A 26,263-nucleotide genomic window follows, 5' to 3' on the forward strand; every position below is an offset into this window, starting at 1 on the left:
AGAAAACACTTGCATATTGTTCAATTCCTACATAAGAGAAATTCGTTCTGTACAGTCTATTTCAATTTCATAAGATAGACCTTACATAGTTCCTATTACAAAACTTAACGGGTCATTCGATTTTGAAAAATCCTCTAGTTAATTTTCATTGCATTCAAATTCTTTGAATCACCACACGTCACAAGTCCGCAACATTTACATAAAAATATGGATGTACTCTTCAATGTCAAGCATACCGCAAACGAGTAATCTCTTTTACATAATTTGACTAGTTGTTTGAACAGTAATAATGGACATATTGAAGATATACTCAATAAGTTATATTTGCATTAATTCTTAATCCATAGATCTCATACATCGACTGTTACACACTGGCCACGACTGATATGGAAATCACATTATGATTATATTCTCCATTTCAATTCTCGAGTTTATTACACCTAATTCTAATGATTTGAAATGCTGACTTGAGAAATGGATTTGAAAAAAAATATGTAATTTGTAAAACTGCTAATAAGAAAAATGAGAGATGAAAATTAGAGGCCAATTTTGTTTCTGATTAGGCTACAATGTATGTATATTGACTTCAAATTGAATTTGCATACTTTGATACTAATAAAGTATATTGACTTAGTTTCCAGAAAATTCTAGTGCAAACACTCACAGCAAAACATTTGTTAGAAAATTGCAACATATCACACCACCATTAATTGAGACATGGAATTAGTGGACCGACTACCCAGAATGAAGCTATAACAGCTTATCGACTTCGTTACAGCAAATTATGAAAATGAGCATACGTTCAGCGGTTGTTTGAAGGGAAACCCCTCTTCGATTGAAAAGATGAGGCATATCATTGACTAAGTTGACTCAAAATATATGACTATGATCTGCCACCATAATATATATGTTGATGTGTTGACTATGTGCAAGGTGATGGTGCATCTGGTACCAGGTGTGGATGGCACAGGTGTAACATATACGGATACACATGGCACATGCCTCAGTGGCACATGGCTTAGTCTGCAACTGACACATTGATCTGTTTAATTTTCCTGCTGCTGCTATATTTTTGTCTTCTTCCGGTTCCTCATTTGCCACTGTGACTGTTACCAACGAGCTTTCATAAATAAGTTGTATTGTCGTTGATGAGTCGGCCAACATAAGTCATATTATTAGCTACTATGAATGGGGATTATTTTGGTAATATATCTTTTTTTACAATAGCTTACTTCTTAATATATTGGACTGGACTATTTGACATGAAATGATTTAATGTACATAATATAAAACAATCAAGAACTACTTTGATACTTATTGAATTCAGTGGAATTCTTCTTGTATTCATTCACATCATATTCATACTGACTACCATTATGAGAAAGCTTATGAAGAAATTATAATACAGATAACCACTAAACCACATAATATTCCTGATGGCTTATCTCCCATTATAAAAGCATTTTACAAAATTGGCAAATATTGCAAAATTGTGTTTCACCAATTATTATTCTTCTTATCAAACATTTTCAAAACACATACAAATTTATAATCCAAAATTGTGAATATTGGCTAAATTCATTCACTCTACTTGTGGTTGATATGTACAAGTACTGAAATCATTGCCTATCTTATTGCACTGAAAATTGTACTGTGAGAATTATCATTTACTAGTGAGGTTATAGACAGCAGTTGTATTGCTGCATTAGCGAATGTAAATTTTATTGAAACATCTTTGGCTACAATAAAATTCAATAAAGATTGTACTGTACTGACGTGGATATAAAAGAGTATATAAGATATAGAGACTCACAAGAAGGAACTACAAAATTAAGACGTTTATTGGGATGTCTTAAACATTGGGAACTGGGTAAACTGATTTATGGCTATTCTGACGATTAAATGAAGTTAATCCACGAAATCGGTTAGCTGAACGGATAGCTCGTAAAAACTTTACTCTTTAAACTGTCAGTATTGGTTGAATGAGAAGCACTACCAAAGTATTTATGAGAAATACTGACAGTTTGGAGTGAATAGCAGAAGGTAAAACCCATCACTCTTCACGGAAATTACCCCGGTTTTCAGTCCGCTTATTGAACCGGTCCAAAATCGTAACTCTCCAGTTATGATATTAGGAAAAAATGGCCTGAAAAATCTCTGAGCCATAACGTTGAATCGATTTATAAATAGCTGAAGGAGCTGAGTCTTGATAGCTGAAGATCATCATTCAAGGATCATAATTCAAGATCCTGGAAGATACGGCGATAAGTGCGAGTATCGGGATTTATACTCGAATACTCCACATGTACTACTTTTGTACTACTTTTTAGTACTAATGCACTACTTAATAAAAAACAGTTGATCAACACTCTGATTCATTTAGAAGAATAGCAAACTATTACGTATCCTATCATGGTAATATTCTATAAGTATGGAAATTTGGAACAGAATATAATAATTATATGAAAAATGTGAATGAATTGTAGAATTACAGTACAATAATTATTCATCATATTTGATACAGGATCACGTTATGGAGAGATTACATATGAAGTTATCCACTTAGTAAATCAATCATGTTGGATGTGAAAGTCTGTGAAAACCGATCTTCAAATTCATTACACTATATTAATCAAAATACGTTTGAAATTGATAATCTCAAGCGTCAGCCAGTTGAGGCTTAGTTACATTCTTAAGATGGACTATCATTTTGTAGTGCTTTCAGATTTTGATTCTGATAAGTTTCAAATTCATTATAAAATAATTGATTATTGGGAATAATATTAATAATGAATTTGGTATTTGTTAAGGTGCGTACAGATTTACGCGCCGCGAACATGAGCAATTCACTTTTAATCAGCTGCCAAGCTTTTTTATAACTGTATGCTACTGTTTCTGTAAAAATACAGATATAATCAGCTGATTAAAAGTGAATTGCTCATGTTCGCGGCGCGTATATCTGTACGCACCTTAAGGATCAATCAATTTTTAGAATCATCATTTCTCAAGAGAACAATACAAATTATCGAAGTCTACGCCAGAAACTAGCTCTCATTGGCTGATGCATTTTCATCATTGTATAGACTTCATTCTGTTATACGATACCAATCAGATCAATGTAATGCTATCTCACTAAATTTCCTATCTGTGAAATATGAGGAATTGTGATTATTACCACTAACAATTATTACGGAATTTGTTACTTAATTTTCTAGTTCAAATCTCTTTATTTAGTATGCTTCTTTCTCCTACTGAAGTGTGTAAGGACTTTGTATACTACTCAGAGCTAGAAGTAATTTCTCTATTGGTAGATGTTGACATAGGCGATACCATTTCATTAAATTAAAAGTTATCTTCAAACCCCAATTGATTGATTGATTGATTGATTGAGTACTTTATTTATGTAGATTACAATATATACTGGCTTATACACTTGTATACAATAGCTTACAATACAGCAAAGTTATAGATGAATTTACATAATATAGACTAAGAAAATAACTATTGAACTGTATATTATATGAAAAGCAATTTGTAATATAATAACTATAGATAATAATCATATTGTTATGCATCTACATAAATTGGCGGAGCTTTGGACATATCAATGTCCATTCTTTGGGAAGAATATTAAAAATATCCTCCCCACTAACTCTCTACCAAAACTCTCTACCCAATCTGTGAGAGATGAATGATTTCGTGTCATTCATGGAGAAAATCAGAGTAATTGAAGTGTATCAGATTGTGTAATCGTGAATGTACTCATGACAACTACTCTAGTCACATTCAACTGGTTTCATCCCATAAAAAGGAATTCCACAGCTATTGAATTTGTAAATGGTAAGCCAAACATACTTATTTTATCGTTTTTTATTATACTTTTTTCGCTGTGTTCAATTGAATTGCAATTGTAGTTCTAGTTTCTACACTGATCAAAAAAAAAAACTCATGCACTCAATTCATACATATTTATTATCTTAAAATGTATGAATTCAGGGCTACTTTCTTTTATCTATAAATATTATAGTACCCTTTGAAATTAATAAAATAATAGAGTACAAATACAATACATTTATTAAATCATACATTTAAATGTATTATTAACAGCCAAAAATCATAATACTGATTGAGAGAGCTCAAAAATGTTTCACTTTCAGCTAATCAATCGAATTCCACAGCTATTAGTTTCATTAACCAGCTATCATCTAATGCAAGCTGCTCATTTCAGTTCCAGCTTTCCAATCATTCTTGTGTTCCGGCCCAAAGAGTGGGCCTAATCACTCTTTCAACTGTCAGCGTTGGTAGAATGTGAAACGTGGATGCTATGAATGGGGAATGCTGACAGTGTTAGGCAAATCTCACCAGATGAATCGTCGCAGATCCAGGTGATTTGCTGGATAAAAGCTGGACGTTTTGTCCAGCTGCCGACAGATGACGCTTCCAGCCTTAGTTTAGACCAGAGTAGACCAAAGTAGATGAAAACTGCACCTGTAGACGCCGCTGCAATTGGGGTAAGCAAAGCAGCCAGCGTCTGTTAACCAAATTCCGTTCACCTGTATTGTCAGATCCACTTTAATCTGTCAGCATCGGTCCAGAGGGAAGCATAGATCCAATTCATAACGAATGCTGGCGGTTGAAAGTGTAACTGACTGTAGCATTTTACGCGGAACCAGATGGAGACCACGAAAGATGGTCACTGGATGACTTTTGAATGGTGTGTGGGTCTAATTAGACCGGTGTACCTTTGCTACACCACCTGTCATAAGAACTACCCCTTATCACCTGTGATGTTAAAAGGTGTGCTAAACATACTGCATCGTATCAATTTGGTTTGCAGCTTGAGTGATGTCTTCTCATTTCTAATTGGAGTGTTTGCTACTCATTGTTCAATTGCTCTGGAGTTATTAATTCTCACTAGATAATTTACTGAGTTAGTAATCAATTACTATGTAGAACTGTATAGAACATTTGCACATATTGACTGAGGATTCTCTTATTGTTGAATTCAATTTATTCACAATACCCAAAAAATATAAAATGAAAAACAATATAGCATGGAAATAATTACACCCAATGGGCCCTATCAATTGGACAGTTTTTATTCATTCATTGCCTCAAATTATATTCAAATATTATGGATTGTCTCTCAAATAATTGATTCTTATGACATTAGAAAGTTTGTAAGGTGGATCATCTCATGTCCTGTTTCAATATGAAAATCATATCCTTATGGCATAATGATAATATTCTATCAAATAGCGAATAAGTTTCTCCTGCTGAATCATGCAAAATCTGTCGTATCGGTGTGTCACCTGGTTTGAAAGAAGTCAAATTAAAACTTGAAATAAATATTATTCAACTCACTTGGAATTGAAGAGTTAATAAGTTTCCTGCTTTCCTTACTTATAAATTCATTACTGGAAAATCTTAGTTCAACACTGATTGGATTGATAAAAATGTTTTGGATAGAAAATACGTGATGAGGATGAGAATATGATTATGCTCACTCGATATAAAAGATCAAAGCATACTCAATCGACGGGTTTGAATCTTTTAAATTGGTTTTGCTCTTTTTTCGTTTGGACAATCTAGTTGATTTACTGTCTAGTAGGCTATCATACATACATATTCCAAATAATACCTACTTTAACACTATCATGAAATGATTACATTTTAATCAACATGATTAAAATACAACTATTGAATAGTTCAAATTTTACTCAAATGTATCGTTAATATTCCATATAATACTTTCACACCAATATTCAATCAACATGATCAAAATAAAACTATTGAATGTTTTAAATTCATCACAACCATTTTCGAACAATAAAAATTTAGCAACTCAATCTCCCTTAACAAGAATGTTAACAAAGATTCGAAAATAAAATATAAATATTTTTTTCAAAAACCACCACAGGGCAGCATTCCTATGACGATAATGAGCATGACAGGTTGGGTGGTTCCCCGTTTATGGGGTAGAAAGGAGCCCACACATTGATTAGGGGAACTCGCTAAACACGTAACGTGTGATTTGATGCGTGTCAATGCTTGAAAAGCCGTTGACTACTGAAACTGAAGCAGCTTTCCGCCCCATAAAAAAGCTCTTTTAACGATCATTTCACGACTCTGCTTGCTACAAATTGATTTGTCCGCGATTGGGCTCTGAAATTCGAAAAAATAACAAGTCAGTAGGCCTGAAGACTAATTTGTCAATTTCTGTATAGTAGAAAGTGTGCAAATGAAATACTATTTCTCTATGAAAAGCGATACATTTTGTTTGTATGGAATAAGTCTACATCTCTGACAATAGTGTTGGAGATATTGAAGTTGAATTATGCTAAATTCTGTTCTTTTTAAAGTGTATGAATGTTGGAGTAGTATTTGAAAATTGGAGCTATCACTTGATGAATAACTGAATAACTTCAATTGATTTGCTGCTGTATTGGATTGTATCAGGTCTATCAATTTCACCTAAATTAATTTATTCTATTCATGAAATAACATTATAGTACCCTTTTTGGAATAATTATAAAATAGTAGATAAAAAACACAAATTAAAACTACTAGTTTCGATGTTCAAAAAAATTTGAAATAGAACGTACATTTGAATTTTATTTAGAAAATGAATTTTCATTTCAAAAAATGGTACTATATATAATAATGCTATTTTATAAATAGAAATAAGTAGCCCTGAATACATACATTTCAATTGCTTCTAATTGATATTTCATTAAATTGAAACAGCTTCATTGATTCAGAAAACATAAATATTTTCGCCAACGTTGCTTATCTCTTCAGTTGTTCTCTCACAATCCTTTCCATTTCTGGTCAAACTCTGACAATATAGACGTTTTACTTGGAAAGCTCGTATATTTCTAGAACAAGTGTATAGAAAATATGTCTTACAAGTCTACAGTCAAGGTTAACAGTATTCAGTATCTCTATCCTGAATCATTGACAATTTTCTTCTTTGTTATTCAATGAAAACTCTGAGATTGAATTCAGTAATTTTTTTGGAGAATTTCAAACTAACTCAAAGTTACTCCTAAATAATCAAAAAGGAAACAACTACAGCAACTCGTTTGCAGCCGGAATGAATTCCTGGTTATTCTAGATGACCAAACGAATCGTGAGCTAATTTCGGATATCCACACGTGCCCACGTATAGCAAAATCACCGAGAACCGACCATATTCGTCCGAAAAACAAGCCTATTTCTGTAACAGGTTAAACTGAGGAAAAGTTTCGCTAATGATAATATTCACGAATTTGACCGAACCCGATCATTACGCCGATTGAATCTGCCTGAATGACTGCGTCTTTGCTCAACAATATTTATGGAGTGATCGTGATGTACTATTAAAAACCCGTATAGAAGATGAATGGTATTTGGCGGACGTGAATTCACTGAATCCGTCATGGTTCATTATGGTAGTAATTTATCTCCTTATAAGAGTGGAAAGAGAAGGATGTATAATATAGAATCATCTCTTCATCCTTCTCACTAGAAGGTCGAAATTATCTCCATCGTTTTCCGAAAACTTCAGATCAAGGATAATTCAGTTTTTTACAAGATCACAAGATCATCCGAGAAGTAATCTCGTTTGAAAAAGTCTCTACTACAAGTAAGTTGATCATGTTTTATTAGATCACGGTTTCGATACTTTCCAAAGAACTAGTTTTCTCAAGGGGGGTCTTCCGTTTCAATTTATGAGCAAGAGATATAATGGTTCTAATGAAGATGTTAGATTGGAGATTGGAACCTTCCAAATTATAACTGGTAATATTAATCATTAGTGATATCGACTTATATAAAATGTTGAGTTGATAATAAGCTGGGAGAAGTAGCCTATTATCGTGCGACTTCAGCCTTCATAGCCGTACGATAGTCTAAATGACCAAAAACAATCAGCAAAATAGAGACCTAAAGTTTTTGTGCAAGTGAGAGAGAAAGAAAGGGAGTGAGTGAGAACAGGAAATTATAAAATAGTAATTTCAGGTTATTCGTTCAACGTTAGGAATAATTGGAACGGAACTAAAGAAACCAAAAATCCTATAAAACTCCGTTATCATCATGCCATTTTATGGGGATTGAAATTTAATCTTTATCCTTGGAGTTGTCCGTGTAAGATCTAATAATTATTACGGTACATCAAAATATTCGTTACTAGATAAACTAAATATCAAATATTTCAAACTAAATATTAATTTTGATGAGAGAAATCAAATTTATGTATAATGTATGGTCCAGTATGATGGACGATTCTCCAGCTCCCAGAAAACCGGGAAAAATAAAAATTGTGATACCAAAACATTAGCATGAAGAATTTTTCGACTTTCAATATAATGAAATCTACCTCTACAGTAACTGTTGCTATTTGACTTTGACATAAAATAATGTTTATATTGACTTCTCTACTAAATACTGATTTCAGTAATTGTGCATTGATCTATTTCTACAAACTAAGGATTTATCACCTCCTCACTCCCTATCTCTATTAGCATCACATTACATGAATTGATATAATATATAATATAGTTTGAATGTATATACAGTTTTCAATTTTTTTATAATTTTAATTTGTGCATTTATGTTTTGTTCATCAAGTACTTGGATTATTGATAAAATTCAGCATCCATAGATTATCATCCATCAACAGAATTGCTGTTATTTCTACTGCTGTTATTAGATTAAAAAATGTATTTCTTATTTTTAGAACTCGTGGCTGAAGCTCAAGGCTGCTTTTTCCAGTCACGCCAGAAACTATTGTATTTTAAGGATTATTTTTATTCGTAAAAATATTTCCTGTATTTGGCAATAAATTCATTATTCATATAAATGTAGTACAATATAAGCGAATTAATAAAAACAATATAAAAATCTTGCAGCACCCTTTATTTTTTTAAAAAACTTTAAATAGTTCAACAACTAGTTTCGGTGATCACACCATCGTCAGGTTATAAAATAAAATGAATTTCCAATGAATAAGGGTGCTTCAAGATTTTTATATTGTTTCTATTAATTTAAAAAGTAGCCCATGTGAGTGAAGTGTTTTTACAATATAAGCGCCTTCTTTCAACTGTACTCGCATTACTCTATTACTATATTCGGATTCTTTGGGAAAGATTGTTGGTATGAGATTCAAAAATGCATCTCACTATTTTCTGTAGCTCTCCTATGCACGTGAGGTTGACATTATGATGATGAAAATCCTATACGTTATAATGGCAGTGGATAAAGATAGAAGAATAGCGATTCCCATTCTCTTCATTAATTAATTTTATTTCTAAACTGTCAAAAACATAATTGTCATCGTTGTGGACCTAGAAAAGGATAGTAGCACCGGCTTTGTGGAATAATAGACAAGGATAGCAAAACCAAAGTTGATCAAATACTGTCATTATAACATGGACCTCACTATAGAAGACAGGGGAAAAATGAGAGTTCCATGTAGCGCTTTTTGATAAAACAAAAGGAAGAAGTAGTAGCAAGGAGGGCCAGAAAAATAGGAATCACGGACCGGAGGTCAAGGGTGAAGAGAAGTCGCGGATGCACTGCAAAGGGACAACACCTGTTTCGTGAAGAAGGAGGAGGAGGAGGAGAAAGAGGAAGAGAAGGAGAAGAAGAGCGTGAAGAGTTGAAGACGGGAGCGGCTAGAAATCACGTAGCGCAGTTCCCGAACATAGCACACCTGTGGACACCTGCAAGGAATCACGGACGCTCCCCCCCCTGCCACAACGGACCCCCCTTCCCGGGAAACTACTATCATTTCCTCCTTCTCCTCCCCAGACAGCTGGCCGGTAGAGAACATCCTCTCTTCTAGCTGGTATGCGCGCAATCGTAGGTAATCTTTACTTCTTTAGTCAAGTTGAAAGGGTGTGGTCATTGAAAGTGGAAAATTAAAGTAGCATCACAGAGTAGCTAAATCATCATTATAGTTTAATCTTTGATAATATGAAGATCTTATAAAATAATAGGTAGAAAATGTGAATGAGAATAACGTAGATAAAATACTGTAATACAATCGGATCAATTCTTTACATGATCATGTGAAAGCTATGGAATTAAAATCTTTTTGTGTAGTTGAGAAGTTGATATTGTGCTGATATTTATATATTATTCATATAAAATAAGAAGACTGAGAAATTGTCAAAAACCACAGATTTATTGGAAGTTAGAAAGACCGGTTTCGGTCGTTACACCATTGTGATAAAAGTTTTATCGGAGAGTGACAATAGTGTAACAACCGAAACCGGTCTTTCTAACTTTCAATAAATCAGTGGTTTTGATAATTTCTTAGTCTTCTTATTTGATAGAACTAGAATCTATTCATATGGATTTTCGCTTATTATAGAAGCTATTAAAGTATTGTCAATTCTCCGTAGATTACATCATGTCCTATATGATTGAAGTGAATTCCTCTGTTGATGATGATCATTTTTACTAATTTGATGAGATTAATTTATCGATTGCAGATCTCTCTTCTCACTTGAGAGAGTAATAACTTCAGGTGATTCTCGGTTTATAATGAATTAGATAAGGTAATTTGTCCATTGATGACATTATAAATTCAACATTATAGATTTTTAAATTATCGAATACGTTATAAATCGACTTTTACTATCGATATTCGATTCTCCTAAAAGAAATGTCCTAATGTATTCTTCAACCATGCTTTTAGTAAAGAGTGGACTTTGGTAACATAATTTATAATCATGAAAGGAAGTTTATCAAATAATGAGATGGAGAAGGAATTATTACTCATACTATTGAGAGAGATGATACTCAAACTAAGCCAAATTTATTTTATCATTCATTACTCATTTTTCGCCTTATATTTACTAGGACGGAGGAACATAAATTTAATAACTTTGTTGTAGTCTAGACACTGAGATACACAACAAAGCTATTTTATAGTGTTTCGTCACGGAGAACAGCATCAATAAATTCAATAATATATTTGACTCAATTTGAATGATTCAATGAGAATGGTTGATGTAAAAGCGAACCTCCGATTAAAGTATTCTAACTGATCTGAATCTGTTTCTGACTTCTCTCAATACGATGCGAGACCAAGTACAAATAATTTATTCAGTCTATGGAAAAATTTGCATGTATCAAATACTTCAGGTCAAAATTAATTTGATGTTCAAAAACAGAACTTCAATGACTGCTGTGATTCGAAAAATTATTCATTGAAAGAATAACTACAGTGAGCTATAGAAATAGCTTATTCTTTTACATTCTCTGTATACATATTCATCTATATGGGGATGAATAGTGTCGTACATCATGTTCAATCTTTGTGGTACTCCTGCACATTGAGAATCGTTAACACTCCAGAGAGAAAATACTGGTCAATAAAAAGCCGCAAATCGTTGCATAAACAAAGGAAAGCAATCAGGTGCGCCCTCATGCCATTCCATCTTGTCTGCAACGAGTTCCTAAGGAAATAAGGTCACTGGAGCATCTGATCGTCTTTTTTCGAAAAAATATCTTAAAAATACAAGGACGTCTGTCCCGCATCTTAGGTTTAGTGCAGCGGTGGTGAGATTCTGACAGCATTGGTTCAATGGGTTAAAATAGAAGTTATTTATTAGGAATGCTGTTAGTTTGTAGTGAATCTCACTATGGCATCTGTGGACCGGTGTTGTTAAGTGCTTGTAATGCTGCATGATCGCAAGGAGACCTACATTTTCAATCGTCTAACGGTTCAAAGAAAAGAATAACCAACAATGACAGTCTGATGAGTGTCCTCGGTTAACTGCATGCACATACGGGTTCTCAATTATTGGTCAGGTGCATGTCTCACTGCAAAAATAAGCTGTGGAGGTGTCTACTGCAGTAAAGTCGTCTGGCAGGAAAAAGATGCCTGCCCATGATTGAAACTTGTCAATGGCCGTGAGCATTCTTTGCCGATTGTTAAGGCCTTACTCATATTGAATTCAGATGAGGAAGACTTCACGATCCATTATTTTCTGGCTCTTGTTGCACTCTTGGTAATAATGATCCACCTTTTATCGCACTGCTGGATATCTATAGTTAGCTTCATTGCACTTCGATATAATTCGAAATACACTGAAGTATTAAAAATTCACTAAAAACTACAACCATTATTATAATTTTTATAAATCAATATTGCAAATTGATAATGTATTGTTATTCTGTTATAATGCTTAGCCGCAGAAGGAGAAGAAGAACAAGAAAAAGAAGAATAAGAGTATAGAGCCTATTTATTAAAATGATGGAGAAGTATGGATTAAACCTTGCGCACGCCAGTGCAAATACCATGATTGCAACGGAAACGGGAGGATTTTTAAGCGGTAGCTAAATGGTTCGAGGTTGAGTGGTAGAGAGGACTTGAGAGCCCTAACTCCGCCAATTAAAGAATTTTTTATCTTCATTTTGAATGGTTCAGATTGCTGTCGTCATGCGATTCGCACTGGGATGCGGGAGGCTTCATTCTTGCCGCCACCCTAAAAATTATCTAAAATTCATGATGCTGATTGAATTCTGAATTCTGATTGCTGAGTGAAATTTTCTTGTACAATTCACAAGATATGTAACTCCTAGAAACTCATTACCTCATTCATGTTGGCAGACTGGTTCAGGCCAGCATTCTAATATGTGATATGCTTGTTGGAAATCTTAGATAGGTTTGCTCAGTGAACATAAGATCCGGGGCCCTGTAGTCAGAAACCATGAAGCATTGCCGGTGTACGTATTTAACGGTAGCAACGTACTTCTAGGGAAACGGATTTCTTGAGAATTCTCACATTGTAGCACCTTGTGTTTTGAATAATAAGTTGGATGCACCTGTTGTAAGTGCAGACCGTGTAGGACATGCGCTATTAGTATTCAGATTCCCAGTTCGAATTAACGGAGGCAACCATTACAAGAAAGGGAGAAATGGTTTAATATTTGGAAAATTCAAGGAACTAATGGAATTGCATGGGTTTTCCGCGGAGTGAATCAGTTATATGTAATATTTCTCAGATTCAATTACAATCTAAAGGAAAATGAAAATGAAAAACCAAATATATAGTGTTGTGAAATTCAGTAGACAAGTTTTCAGTGTATATTAATACAGTAATATGAATTTAAAAAAGTATATGAAGAAAATGATATCAAGCAATAATCATAAACATCTCTCTATAAATCGTAGATTTGTTAACATCGATTATCCAAGCTAAATAAATAATTTTTTCAAATGAATTTTCTCGAAGATTTGCTCTCAAGATAAATACTGAGATAGGAAAACAGCATAAAGTATTCTCTATAAACGAAAAGATATCTCAGAGTAGATTGGAATGGTACCAGTATTTAAGCAGAATGGATAAAGTCAGGCTACCAGAATTGGTGCTCAACCCAATAGGCAAGAGAGGCCGAGGGCGTCCAAGAAAAAGACGGGCAAATTTGACTCTCGGAACAGATGCCTAAACCCTGAAAGGTAGAAGAAGAAAAGAAGAAAAAGATTTGCTCAGAATGGAATTAACAATCCAATTCCTACACACAATATAAACAGATTAATGCTCAACAATACTAAATAGTGCTCATTTTCAAACTCCACAAAAATTCAGAACGACAACTTGACCATTTATACTCTTTGAACTGTTTCCTCGTATTAATAGTGATTTTGCTTCTATTTATTTGAATCCCTTAATAGATCAAATAATCTGTGCTAACTTTAAAATATCGGTGCACCGAGCTTCGCTTGTTATTTATTTATTGACTTTTGATAAACCGAACACAATTCTTTAAAATGATTGGGGAAGTACTAACAGCACAGCCCAAAACTGTTTCTTTCCCGAATTTTGATTTATACACTATAAAGAGTCCAGAAAGTAGGTTATGTTCCATACACTTGAATTCAGGTTCAATTTTCTGTTCAAACATTTGAAAACAAAAAATATATAATTTAGATTATATACAAACCAAATTAAATATCAAAATAACACTCACTAATCACGCACATCATTAAAAAATTTTGTAAAAAAAAATTGTAAAATAATGATCAACTTTGAAAATATTATGATATACTCTAGTTTAGGAGGATTATCATGTCATGTCAAAAAATCATATCTATATTGATCAAATCGATTAAATTGTGTAGATAGATAAAATTTCTCGCTGATTGATTATGATTACACAGCTGGAAATAATTCTGTCTCTCTCCCATACAGGCACACGCATCTTCTGTTATCGAGAGACGACGAAATTATCATCTGTTTTCAAGGATGAATTATCCTTTTAATGTCGTTCAGCGAGTTTTCCAAAGAATGAGACCTAGTGCAATCGAATCTTTATATCATGAACCTACTATGTTCAAAATTTCGTGAAAATCGTTACAGCCATTTTGGAGATCCGTAAAACATAAATAACCAGATATAAAAATAACCAGATATATACAGAAATTGCTCGCTTAATATAATAGGATTGGTAATCTATTATTTAAATCTGTGTTAACGTCAAACTAAAACGAAACCAATGCTTCTTTAATGACATCACACATCTAACATATAAATAATTATAATGTAGATCAGTTTACTTAGTCTATGATGACATCTAGCTCAATAGTGCTGCAACTGTATTTCATCGGAAAACTCAGGCCTTCAACTTAACTAAACAAATGATTTTCAAACAATACCAAGAAAAGCTCATTTTCAATTTTCACAAAAAACTCTGACCTACAACCTACAACTAAACCAATGTTTTTTGAACAACACACATTCTTGTTTTCAATAAATAAATAAATTTTCAATTTCCACAAAAAACTCAGTCGGACAACTGCCATCTATGATTCACCTGCATGTTAGGCCTATCTATGCAGATGTTCGTTTGGCAAATGTGTGTCAAGCCCTGATCAAGAGGCAGGCGGAAGTAGGCCTAGTTGTCTCAATGATGATGATAGCCACCGACCAACAAATGGCTCATTTGGTGTGTGTGAGTAATGTGTAACATCCTAGTGAAATTCACTTCAGGCTGTCAGCATGGGTTAAATGGAAAGCATTGAAGTTATATTCATAGGGAACGTTGACAGTTGAAGCAAATCTCACTGAATCAGATGTTGCGTCACACTGTCAGAATTCGTTGTAAATATGATCAATGCCTCCCTTTCAACAAATGCTGACATTTTGAAGTGGATCCGAATAGATCTGACGCTGCGTCACACTGTCAGCATTCCTTGACAATTTTCTCACTGTTTCGCATTGTACCAATACTGCCAGTGTGAAGTGAACTTGAGAGACCAGCTGTGGCACGTGCTGCTCCCGCATCATCTGCCTGCCGCTTTCCTTGCAGCTTGCTCCGTACTCCGGTTGATCCAACAGCATCTGTCCGAGGGTTCCTCGTTACAACCCTTGCCGCAGACGACCGTCCCCTGCCGGCACAAAAAATTAAAATTGAAATCGACCGACACAGAAATCAATTACGCCTCGTCAACTCGAGACTGCCTGTTGCTTGGTTTTTGATAAGGAATCAATATTGATTTACAGGTAAATCGCAGCAGGTAGACAATTAACAGAAAAAACTGTGCAATAAAATATTACTGATACCTGTAATTAATTATATATAGCAGGTAAAACAGATAAACATCATCAAATTAACAGTACAACTTATGATTACTAATTATCACAATACTTTTTTGATATTCATATTAACATTAATATCATCACTAGTATGTATTATATGATACAGAATGTCTGATAAGTCACTCCCCATTTTTATACAACTATAATTTCCTTATTCATGAACCAATTTGATTAGAACTACATTTGTTGGATAGAGCGCTCCTCGAGGTTGGGTTTCAAACGAATTTTCATTTGTTTCAATTTAGAAATGCCCCCTCTCTTGACTGTGGAGGAACGAGCCAAAATAGCAGCTCGTTATGAGGTCTGGGGATCTGTGGTGCGAGTAAAAAGGTGGTGGAGGACTGAACGAGGGATCAATGCTACACTGGATGCAAAAACTGTTAAAAATTGCCATTCAAAATTTCTTACAACAGGGAGTGTCGCAGATGCAAGACGATCAGGAAGACCATCAACGTCAAGGACAGCAGAGAATGTTGACAGAGTTCGTGGAATGTTCATGATGAGCCCTAAGAAATCACTGCATCAAGGATCTTGTCAAAGTGATCTTTTACGTTACTCTGTTGCAACGGTTCTTGGAAAAGATCTCAGTTTTTAAACCATGGAAGCCACGAGATCCTTGATGCAGTGATTTCTTAGGGCTCCTCATGAACATTTCACGAACTCTGTCAACATTCTCTGCTGTCCTCAGTTCAACCTGTCACGTGGTATTTTAGCACCACAAAATATTTTTGAAATGAACTATTGAGCTTTAATGGAATTATAAAATAGAAAGGAAAGATAGCCTAGTCAAAGACTCAAAGTACCACTCAAGTAAAATCGAATGTTATTAGTGATAAAGAGTAATCATATTATCTAAAGCGATAAGAAAAAACATGCAAAATTGTAATTCAACAATAATGAGAATCCATTGGCAGAATTAGAAATTATGAAGCGGCTTATTTATTATTGGCAGATCATAAAAAATAAAAGTTTGCATGTACATTTGAGGTTAGAATTGTTTGTATTTGTTTTAAATGAATCAATCGATCTAGGATAAATCGATAGTTATTTGAATCAATACCTAACGAATCAGCTGATTGCTCGATCAACCAGTATAAATTGAATTATAAAGTTTACTCACAAAATATGTATTATATACACTAGGGAAGGTTCATGTAAATAAATAGGGACAACTATTATTGCTGCATGAGTATTTATTGCAATCTAAAAAAGTATGAAAACCAAGAGTACACAAAGCTCATATAAAAAATTAAATGTACACTACTTGATAGTATCGTATATCGAGATTTATTTATTGGAATAATCTAAGACAGTCACTCCATTTATTTATATAAAAACGTTTTATTTATCTTTCTATAACAAAGTTGAAGAAACCCTGAATCTGAAGTAACCAATTGTATTGAGTCTTACTAAAATTAGAAAGCCAATCAGAAGGAAGCTTACAAATCGTTCAAGGAAGAGATGAAATTTTTCTGAAAATCATTTCTCTTTGGCTTGTGATCCCGATCTGTGAGGACGCACATGGAAATTAGGGTTTTTTCTTCCTATTAAATTTTAAAATTATCAAGCCAATCCCTTTTTTAAATGTAAACTATTTGTAATCAATGTTCATTTATCTGTGAACTCAGTGTTGTTAAAGAGTTCTTAATTGTAATTGGTTCCCATAATATATTTATGATACTGAGAGAAATTTATAAGAAATCTGGAGCCCAGCAGAGATGAAAAGGACCTGCTTAGTTAATTATTGGAAATAATTAATTTACTCTACAAGACCTTCAAGAACATCAATACTGTGAGTGTTTAGTTCAAACGAGCTCGTTTTTTAAAGGCCTTTTAATAAGAATTGGGGAATTGATCAAAGCGCTATATAAATTAATTCAAGTTTAAAAAATTTGCAACGTGTTGAGTGCTATCATATAGTCTATAAGAACGTTTTATGAATTTATTTGATTTATGTAGGAAGCTTACTTCCATGCACGGCACAAACTTATAAAAAATCCTGAGATCATTGTATGTTTAATTATCATTTGCTCATTGATCGAAGTATGTCATGTTAAATCTACAAACCAAACAGGTTTTAAGTTGTAGAATTCTGAATTGACTTGAAGTCCACTTATCAGTATTAAATACAAATTTATTATTTTTAAAGCTCTCAATGGTGAATGCTATTAAGCCTTATGATAATCATTCAATTTATAGAAAAGAACTTATTTAAAGAAAATTATAGATATAAGAATATTCTATATATATATATTATTTTATGGGAATATATTTTGTGTTTTATGTCAGCATACAAAATCATAGAAGTTTTTATTATATCCTAATTCATCTCGTGATATACAGTTTGAGCTGTCTTGGTACCAAGAAAAAATATTCTGCAGCACATAAAATTAGTGAATCAATTAATATTGATCTTATTAAGAGCATTCAGTACTTATCATCCTTTGACTATAGTCATACTAGTCCGCCAGAAAAGAACATATTGATAATTATATTTATAAGGTTCCAGTTATATCATATAAGGATCCAGAGAACTTCAAGAACTGGCGTTGTAAGTTCTAAGGAATTTCAGAAGGATGAATTGGTGAATACCTGTATTCATGACGTGCGTTTTAAAAATCAACTAGAAAAAACCATAGTTGGTCTTCATTATTCTCGATTGGATACATGGTTACTGGTAATCAGTCATCAACTATCTTTTTGATTTCCTTATTGGTATTCTTCAAGAACTTCACGGAAGCAGCGGTAAGAATTATTAATCACCAGTCATTGAACCCTGTGGTGATTAATTGTATTTGGAAAATTCATGCATCTACCACTGAGCTAGAGCTGTGGTTTGAACCCAGCAATTTTGTGAGCCGGACGGCCTTAACTTTTTGCGAATTTATTTGCAAAATAGGGATTTTAGCAACCGCTCTTATAAATATCAAAAATACCACACCACATATGAATGGTTGGCAATCCACATCTCTACATAATGGCTTCACAACGTGGGACTCTATCATAAGAGATAACCCCCCAGGAAGCACGTCTTAACATAATGTCACCCAACAAGTGGGGCAAAAATCTGCGTTTTAACAAACCTCATTAGAGTTTGTGGACTTGAGGAGAAAGGAGTTCAAAACAGGTGTGATATAATTGTTATTGACTTACTGGAGCTTGTGAGATTATTACAAATAAATTTATAATCTTTGATATTGATCTGATATGAGTAACAGTTCAACTTACTAATAACCTTGACATTGCTTGTCCCACCGTCGTATTATGAGTGAATTAAGTTTGAATTGAGATATTTCATTCAGCTCTGGCGAGTTTCACTTCAAACTGTCAGCATTCTTTCATAAAAAGATCGATGCTTCTCATATCCAGCCAACATTGACTGTGTAAGGTAGATAATGATTATTTCAGGAAAATTAGGGTGTGATATTCAATAGCATGACTTTATGGTAATAATTAGTATCTTGCTGGCAATTTTCGACCAATAATCAGCCTCCACATATTATATTATGGTAAGTGATGTGGAAAAAATAGGTAGCCTTTCAATTTGTGTCATTAGATTCTGCTATAAGTTAATGAAGTGGTTTCACAAGTAAAGTGCTTCGCCCAAATATTCTGTGTAGGATCTATTTGTGTGTGAGAAATATTTTAAACAGCTCTTAAAAACGGTAAGAAGTGAATAATTGTCTAATGCCCGTTTTCACCAAGCTCGGTCAAGACAGTTTGAGCATGGTCAAATCAGGTATGGTTCTCAAAGAGTGTACTGGAAACATTTTCATACTTTCTTTGTGAATAGTTGAGTTACTATCGATATATTCGAGTGCGCACTAAGCAAATCGTACCCGGCTTGACCATGTTCATGTCACTTGACCGAGCTTAAAGGAACAGGGCATAATTTTTTTCAAGATTTCTAATTACTGATTCTTATAGCGTAGTCGTAGCTAGAATCGATAGTACTAGAATAGCTCATTTTGAGAATATTAATTCACAAACAAATTTTTATTTTGGAGTAGGTTTTTTGGTTTTGTATTTCACCTCTGATGCTTGTTCCTTGTTATGAATGGTATCGCCGATAAAATTGTTATGGTCTTCCCAAACTGAGTGGAACATAATATCACAGAATACAATTATAGGAGTTTTCTCTGATAATATGTTATTGTATACTCTCTTATGAAAAAAGTGTGCTCGTGTGTGCTAAGTAATTTAAAAGAGTATTTAATCGCATGTGACCGTAAAATGTGAGAAAAAATTATTGAGGTCGTGGAGAATCTAATCAAATCTAATATTATTTGAAATTTATTTTGAAATGGATGAAGAATCAACTTATTTTCTGCTTTAGTTTGTCTTTTTATTCAAGGAAAATCAGTTTTATTGTACAGTACCTATAGCGTAGCCTGAAAATTATGGTGCAATAGATACAATTACTTATTACTATAATAATTACATTAATTTGTTCTGAAAAGAACATTAAACTCATAGTGAAATAATGAATTATATTGAGCAAAAACTCTATTTTTAAAAAAATGAATTCCATTTTATATTTTTAGGTTCCCTTGGAATAACGGCTGACGTGTTTCGATTAAGAATGTTGAAGGTGATGAATCTGTTGATCCTTACTTTATCGATGAATATACTCATGTCTATTTCATCAAAAAATGCGGTAAGTAGTAAATCACTCATGTAACTCTTGTCTGGTCTTCTCCATAGTGCAGTGACCGGGGAATTATCAATGAATGTCATATCGCGGACCACATAATATGTCAATTCAAGTCATATATATAATCGGGGATATAACCGGGGTTCTTTCAAGTCATAGAAAAAACCACTTTTTTTATATCGAGAGGTGGCACCCTTTTATTAGTATTCTATGTACTCTTTATTTGCTTCTGAAGAACATGAAAACTTTTGACTCTACTAATAATTGAATGATTCGAATTAATCTAAGGATATGGTTGCAAAGAGGGAGAAATTTTCAATAAGATTCATAATTTCCTTTCTTTGGCGTTTTTAAAATTTTTATGAGAGTTCAAACTATTTGAAATTTGGCTTTGAACTCGACGAATGAACTGATGAGCTGATGTACTTGGTCTTGAATTGTAGAACCAAATCTGATCTTTGATTTGCAGTGGATAAGAGAAAATATGTTAGTAATGTTCGACTCATTCGTTTCAAGAATTTAAGATATTGGCGGTATTCCCCTTATTTTTACGGTCTTGGCAGTTTTTCAAAACAAAACAAAGATTGAAGATAGATTTAAGGCAAATAAATGTGATTGAATAATGAACAATAATTGACCACTGGCTAAATTTTATCATAGAGAAAAGATAGCATAAGAAGATATCCTATGGTATAGGTATAGGGCGTTTATGTTCCAAATTTCATTGTTAACTCAAGCTGATAGTCCTAGAAGTATTTTTTCGTGGAGCTATGTGACGCTGATAGTCTTGAGGTGCGTACAGATATACGCGCCGCGAACATGAGCAATTCACTTCTAATCAGCTGACTATATGTGTATTTTTACAGAAACGTTAAGATATAAAAAGCTTGTCATCAGCTGATTAAAAGTGAATTGCTCATGTTCGCGGCGCGTAAATCTGTACGCACCTTTACATACTGTGACGTTCTTATACTATCTACCCGCCAAAACAGTAATAAATTGTCAGTAAGCGACCGTAATCGGCTTGAGTTAATATAATATAATCAGCTTAAAATTTGGAACATAAAATAAGTATACCATGAGATATCTTCTTGTGCTATCTATCCTCTATGATTTTATCTCTATCACAGTTGATGTGACAATCAAAACAATCTGCTTAATCGGTTCTGCCGCACCTGTGTAATCATTTCTATGACTGCATTTTCTTTATTTCTTTTGATGTATAGTTAATAATATACAGACATTCAATATCGAATGATAACATTCTTTATATCTATTGATAACATCCTAAGCAATAATATAATTTTAATGAATTCTACATATTTTTGGAACCGCTAATGCTTATATTGTTCACTACACATATGTACAATATAAAGAGTACAAAAAAATATATAAGAAATTACAATAATGACATACAGTTTAGATACTGTGTTCTGAAATAGCTATTTATGTATTAAGAGCGTAATGCGCGACTTTTTCATGCTAAGCGGAGCGTGATAATTTTGCAAGAGCGATAAAGAAGCATTATGCGCGAATTACATACAAAATTTTTTCTACAACTGCAAACCTGTTAAATAACTTATATCTGGCGGGGTTGATAATAATTAGTCTACACTGATATCCATTATGGCTGCAGAACCGGTAGTCCGGTACAATAGTCAATTACCGACTTTTTAGGTTAAGATCTGACCTACTTTTGGTCAGCAGCGAGCTGCTTATCAACAGCTGATTAGCGAGCGTAAAGAAACTTTTCTGCGCATGTGCGAATGATAAGCGAGCGTAAAGAAAATGGCAGATGGTTAGCGAGCGAAAAAGTAGATTCTCCTCAGAAATAAGCTGTTTTACGAGGAGAATTGAGTATGTAAATTCTTGTATTACGCGCAGTTATAGAAAAAAAATGTCAAGCTTTTTTGTTCAGTTCTATCGTAGTTCATTCGAATTTTACCCAAAGAATTGTTAGTTATTTCATTTACTTGACATTCTTCTCTGGTAATATGTTCACAAATTCTTTCAGAAGCATCAACTGAATGTATTTTGATTTCTTCAATAACATAGTTATAACATACTACTTGTTATTGTGTTCCAGGAAATAACAGATGCCGATAGAGATAGATGCAGAGGTAAGATTGATCAAATTTCTATAATATTATTAACCTACAGTACCTAGTTATTGCAAACTCATGAATCATTCTGATCATGACTACAGAAAAAATACCAACTTTTCGTTGCAATATTGAAGAATAGAAACCTTTATTTAGTTGAATATTTGAAATGCTATTTACTCGTAAAACTGCTGAAGTGGCTGCTTGACAGAGCTCACTTCAAACATTTGAAGGTAGACTTCAACATTCCAGTGTTTGTATCTCAGTCTGACAAGTAGAAATATTATTCTACTCATGATCTCTAATTGGCCAATTACACTCAACCATCGCCGCTGAATGGGAATTGTCCAATCAGAACTCATAGGAAGAAAATTTTCACTGAACCGGACTCGGACACTGATACCAATATGTGGGAATCTATCTATGCTTAATTTTGATGAAAATAAGAGTGTTGGCTAATGGAAGTAACATGATTCCTACAAGGAATCACTCAACTAAAATTAATAATACCTATCGTGGTGATTTCAAATAGCTGAATTTCTTCATTCATCGCGAACTGCTATATGCATTCATCAAGTTTAAACACTAAAATGACAACTTGAAGACTGGAATAATTGTTAAAAATATGAAACATCCACTCACCGACTGGAGCAAGCTATCGAATCACATTGGATTCATTATCAACAATCTGTTGACAACAGGAATAAAGTCTGTTGACTTGACAATCAAATTATTAACTTATTATCTGTATTCAGCAGTTAAGAGTACTTCGAGACAAATGTTGAGTTGAAAAATTAATTACATATTGAACCGAGTTCTTTTTTTTCAGAAACTTTCAATGATCTAGATGATGACAAAGATGGATATATCACTGAGAGAGATGTGAACAGCGTTTACAATTCAAGAAAATTTGATAAAATGATACAGGACAAAGGTAACATAAATTTTTATCAAATGATTCTTCAATTGTTCATGAAATTAATAGAATTTGTCCACATTATACAGAATGGGACGGAGAAGTTGACTTCGCGCTTTACTTTACACTGATTTGCCATCCTTCCGCTGTGATATAGCCTAGTGATATTCACTATCTGACGTAAACTTGCACATACACGCATCCAATGTGATCATACTTTAGGATCACGTACTATTTACATTGAAAGTGCTAGTAATTTGCAGAATTAGTTTCACTCTCCAATGCTTACTTTTTTATAGTGATATTTACTTCAACTTTCAACATTCCTGATAAATATTTTTCTTGATAGTGACTTTCATGATCTCCAATTTATGGTTTCCAGTGAGAACGATCTCTGTCATCCAAATCTAATGGGAGAAGGTGATTGCCTCTGCTTATATTAATTAATGCTCAACAATTGTGACGATTCCGACCTTCTCACATTATCAATCGACCTTCTCTCATAGGGAATCAACATATCGTTTTATGGAGAGAATAATTTACTGTGATCTAATGACAGACCAAGCATCATCCTCATAATAGAATTACATCCACATAGTAGAATTATTATGGTTGTAGTGTAATCATAACTACCATATTTTCATTACGGTATCAAGTAGTAACTATGCCTAACATGCCTAACTATTCGCTACCGGTAGTGTTTGCAGCATTTCTGAACATTCAAAAACATTTTTATTTATTGTGTAGGTAAAGCTATAGGCATAGTGAGATTCAGTTTCATTTGTCAGCATGAGTTGAATGGAAATTCAAATAGAAATAGAATAGATCATCAACATAGAAATAGCATCATTGATGATATTTTATAAGGAAAGCTTGAAACCAGTTGAAAGTGGATCTTATTGTAATATTATTATCCAGTTCTACATTGTATTTATCGATTCTAGTATTATATTTTTCTAAAAATCTTATCTCCATTTTCATGTCCCTATTAAGACATTACAAATCATTGTATTAATAATCATTTTCATTGTTTATGACAGAGACGTTCAGGACAGCCCTTTTAGATGAGATCAGAAAAAATGGGCAAATGGACTTGGATGCATTTGTTGGATATTTGTATGCTGGAAAAAGTTTTGAGTAAGTGCAGCTTTTGATCCTCATTATACTTGCCTGTAAATTGTTATTGTTCCAAGTGTAAAGACATAACTTTAACCAACTGCAATTTTTTTGTTTCATAAATCAGGAACTATGAAGTAAGACCAGGTAATCTTTTTGTAAAGCTTCACACCTTTCATACTGATGGTGATTTTTATACATCCATGTCATTTATTAATTCATTGGATAAACTTTTCTTGGAGTATTTGAATATATATAAGCTTGCTGATGAATCCTCTCTTGAGGTATTCTATTGTTAACAAAATTTAATGTTATTTTTATCGCTCACACTAAGGAAATGTTTGACATACATGCTTGTTATTAATAAGTGAACTTCAGTTACAAATTAATTAATAATCAATTTTATTGTTTGACATACAGTTATAAGACAAACTTACCTAATTATTATAAGGAAACTGTGTAATTGTTTTTTAGTTTCGACCAACAAACACAGCTTGTCTATAGCCAGTGTGGACGCATAAAGGTGCATACAGACTTATGCGCCACGAACACGCGAATACTAAGTATGATACAGATATAATAAGCTTTCCATCAGCTGATTCGCTTGTTCGTGGCGCATAAGTCTGTACGCACCTTTATCATTATTTGTAAGATACAATAATCATACACACATAATCATCACATAATTATTATAAGGAAACTGTGTAATTGTTTTTTAGTTTCAACCAACAAACACAGCTTGCCTATAGCCAGTGTGGACGCATAAAGGTGCGTACAGACTTATGCGCCACGAACACGCGAATACTAAGTATGATACAGATATAATAAGCTTTCCATCAGCTGATTCGCTTGTTCGTGGCGAATAAGTCTGTACGCACCTTTATCATTATTTGTAAGATACAATAATCATACACACATAATCATCACATCATATACACATCACATAATTATATACAGTATAATTATATACTTAATTATAAGTATATCACATCATAATCATATACATATCATAATCATCGCACCTTTATCATTATTTGTAAGATATAATAAGCATACAACTGATGAAAAGTGAGATGCGCGTGTTCCTGACACTTGAGTCGAACAAAATGTGTACAGTACGCATCCTGTAGCTTTGCCTCCGTGACTTTGAAACGGCATATGGGTGAGTTATGGTTCATGGGGTGATATTCCTATATTTGCAATAACATAAACTCCCGATTCCCTAGATCCTTAAATGGAGGAAACTCCCTAGAGAGCTTGAAGGAAGCTCCCTACACACAGAGATTCTTTATGAATGAGAGAGTTGCAAAGTATCAGAAACAATATTGAAAGAGCATGTTGAACGAATGTCAGATGATGGGCTGTGTTGTGCCAGAGACAAAATAATAAACGTTTTATGCCCCGTTTCACCAACCTTGGTCAAGGCATTTGAACATGGTTAAAATCTATCAGCTGGTCAAATCAGAAATAATTCGTTCCACCAACACCAGTTAAGTTTAACCACGGTCAAACCAATGGTTAAGTTTGACTGCCGCCGAACGGGCGATCAAATTATTTGAACACGGTCAAAAGACTGGTTGGATCAATTTCCTTGCTAGTTTGTAGGTTACCATATGTTTTTGACGCAATGAAAAATTACAAAGTTTTTAGTGCGATTGAATTTAGTTATAGTAAATTATTTATCAGGTTCGTTCTCGGAATCTTCCAATTAGTGAATTATTATAGTATAGAAAATAAAGGACGAATTTGAATTAAAGATTTGCTTTACTCTTTTATTACACAGTAGGCCTATATTATTCAATCCTTAGATCAACCTTGCTGCTTCAATGTATCTCATTAGAATTGGAATTTCTTTTGTTCATAAAAAAATTGTCAAAATTGT

At 33.5% G+C, this 26,263-nt stretch overlaps 1 protein-coding gene across 1 annotated transcript in view; it reads right to left on the reverse strand.

Annotated features, from left to right (window-relative positions):
* The window catches only part of LOC111055355 (serine/threonine-protein kinase RIO2), a 47,721-nt gene that overhangs the window by 14,924 nt on the left and 6,534 nt on the right, over positions 1 to 26,263 (reverse strand). The gene's annotated exons all lie outside the window — the stretch shown is intronic.

This window comes from Nilaparvata lugens, chromosome 5 (assembly GCF_014356525.2).
Source record: "Nilaparvata lugens isolate BPH chromosome 5, ASM1435652v1, whole genome shotgun sequence".
NCBI classification, from domain to species: domain Eukaryota; kingdom Metazoa; phylum Arthropoda; class Insecta; order Hemiptera; family Delphacidae; genus Nilaparvata; species Nilaparvata lugens.